This window comes from Silene latifolia, chromosome 4 (assembly GCF_048544455.1).
Source record: "Silene latifolia isolate original U9 population chromosome 4, ASM4854445v1, whole genome shotgun sequence".
NCBI lineage: Eukaryota > Viridiplantae > Streptophyta > Magnoliopsida > Caryophyllales > Caryophyllaceae > Silene > Silene latifolia.
This window is the reverse complement of record NC_133529.1, coordinates 34,562,573-34,565,516: the sequence shown is the minus strand read 5'-3', so window position 1 is coordinate 34,565,516 and position 2,944 is coordinate 34,562,573. Positions and strand designations below refer to the sequence as shown.

The window sequence follows — 2,944 nt, the reverse complement described above, 5'->3', positions numbered from 1 at the left end:
GACTTGTTTCGACTAATATCGTTAAATGCTTGATTACTTGTAAGTTTGTTGAGTTAGAATGGGGAGATGATTATATTGTGGTTTTTATTATGGACATAGCAGTTCATGAAGTAAATCAAAAGCTACTGGAACAACTGAACGAAATGGGATTCACGTTCTCTTATGCAACTTGAGCACTCCATTATTCTGGTCAGTATGTCTGTTTTATTAGGGCGAAATATATTGCTGCAGAATGTCACAATCTCTGGTATTTGGAATTGAGAAATTATGTCAGGCCCCTTATATACATTAAGATAGTGGTCTTGAGCTGAGTTTCACATGTATGCATCACAAAATTAGTCACTTTTTCTTCAATCGCTTTCTTTTTTCTGGTCCTATGTATGGATAGGGGCTGCCTGATAAGCTAAACTTCTTTATGACTACTGAGATCGAGTTCCAAAACAAATGATGCTAATCAAAAGAACAATCAGCAAGATGCAATAGGCTAATTAATTAAGTATCTTATTGGCTATTAATTAACAGTAGCCAATCTTAGATAATTTTTAGTTGTTGACTGCCTTAGGTACAATTGGCAATTGCTGCACAACAACATACTTGATAAAGGACTTTGTAAAACTAACTTAGTTATTAGAAGATCATTATGTCAGTTTGAAATAGTTTTATTTTGATGCATTTTATGTATATATGTTGACTTGAAAATTGCAGTTTCTTTTTTAATTTCATCATTTGACTAATTCATTTGCATCTGAACTTGAATTCATTTTTTCAATTTGTGTGACTTCTACATACTACTCTATGTCATCCAACTTAAATAGTCGAAATATAATAAGTTGGCATGAGGATTCTCCTGTTCTTTCATCTTTGGATTAAATTTTAATGTTTAATTTCCAGGAAGAAAATCAGGAGCAAAAATCCAAGGTTGAACAAAGCCAAGGTAAGTAATGTTAACCTGCTGATTGAACCTGCCAATTTATCGTGTCATTCGGGTATTCTCTAATTCTGAACACATTTAAACAGGCAAGGAAATCTGCTTCATCAACATGGAAAAAGCTTCCTGAACATGTAAGTATTTTATGATGTATATTCACTTCTAATGATAATTTCTCCGGAACAATCGTACACTTCCTAAGTTTCTAGTAAAAATGGATTTTCTGCATACTGTTTCTATTTTGCTCTTAAGGGAATTTTACCAACGCTCCTTTTCAGAGTCGTGCTAGGACAAGAAAGTTTTGTCCTTTTTAATAGTTATGTTTCGGTATTTAGTCCTCTTTCTAGGTGATGATCGCCCTGTCAAGTTTTATAGGTTGTGGTTTAATAGTCTCTAATTTTGTATAGGCTTTGAGTGCGTAGATAGATTTGAAAGTTGCAGCTAGTAATACGTTGAAGTGACTTGTTCTAAATCGTTGCTTGTGCATTTTTGTTATGATAATTTCAGCTTGTGTATATCTTTTGTTGAAAATCGGGTCTGTTATGTGACGTATGTTCTCTTGTATAGTTGTATGGCGAATTTTCTGAATGGTTGGAAAAATCGTAAATTACTTGTAAATTGAAATTTGAAACAATATCTTCCAAACAGAAGTTTAAAGCTACTACCTTTATATATTTTCATGCGACATTTTGCTTAGCGTAAGTGGAATCGCGGAAAGAAAAAAAGAATATTTCGTCCATCTATTGTGGAATTGTTCATGCTTTGACAAACTTGAGCCATAGTATTATCACTGGTGAAATATTTAATATTTTTGCTGAGTGTTTCTGCAATGCTTTCAGGAGAAGATAGCATTGATGGAAGAAGCAGCTAAAATGACTAAATTAGTCTCTGACTCTGTTACTCTGATGCATAAGGATGAGGTATACGCTTAAATAATTAGATTCTTTATAATCATGTAATTCTTCATGCATGCTCAGACTCTGATCCACGAATGATCCATTTTATTTTCGGTACAGGTGAGAAGACTGCCAGTGTTGTGGCGGGTGTTATGAATACGAGTATTAACTAGTTCGTGAAACTACTGTTGGAGCGTTAACTTGTTAAGCGTGTTTATAAACTACTAGTATGATAACAATGAACTTGGTACAATTTTTTTTTCACTGTGTAACTTTGTATTATACTTATTTTGTTTAGCTTTGAGACTTAATTTAGATTTGTAATGACATTTTTATGTTTAAGATTGGTCTTGTAATTAATTATTAACTTAATAAAAACTTTAAATTTAACAAAATATTAATGGAAATATTTTTTTTTTAAAAATTAAATTGAGAAACGGCTACGGTTGTTAAAAGATAACCGTAGCCTAAAGTGACTTATGGCTACGGTTTAATCTTAATACCGTAGCCATAAGTCCCTTTAAGCTACGGTTCTTATTGATAACCGTTGCCATAAGTCACTTTAGGCTACGGTTCCTGACCGTAGCCATAACTACCTGATCTAAGGCAACGCCCCGATTTACTACGGTCGAGGAACCGTAGCCAAAAGTCGTTTTTAACCGTAGCCAAAAGTCATTTATGTACTAGTGCGGAAAATGATGCAATAAATATCAAGCGGAGAAAAGCTACAAGAATGGAAAAACGTAAAACAAAAAGAAAGTCCTAGTGTGGCCTATCTACCAAAATTAACATAAATACAACTTTGGAATCCTTCCTAGGACCCGAGAAGTTTGTCTTGATGTTCCATCTTGGTCCATGTAGCGGGAGTGAGCAATCCAATCTCCATCTTTAGTCTTCTCAAAATTACAATTAAAAATTACATAATAAACCTATTTACATTCTAATTTCAAAACCATAATATAAAAGAAAACCAAAAGGAGATTCGAGATCTCAAAATTACATTAAAATTATGTTTCCATCATTACGAAAACATAATTAACTAAGGCCACACTAGGTATTACAAATTACAACCGATTGCAAAAATACGTAAATTAAACCATTCAACAATTCATACAACTAA

General features: G+C 33.0%; 1 long non-coding RNA gene across 1 annotated transcript; it reads left to right on the top strand.

Moving 5' to 3' along the window:
* The first annotated feature begins 591 nt into the window (after window positions 1–591).
* On the top strand, window positions 592–2,162 carry LOC141652202 (uncharacterized). The gene is made up of 4 exons (XR_012547029.1): window positions 592–934; window positions 1,018–1,062; window positions 1,768–1,848; window positions 1,945–2,162. It is a non-coding gene; the product is annotated as an uncharacterized LOC141652202 (long non-coding RNA).
* Window positions 2,163–2,944: the final 782 nt, after the last annotated feature.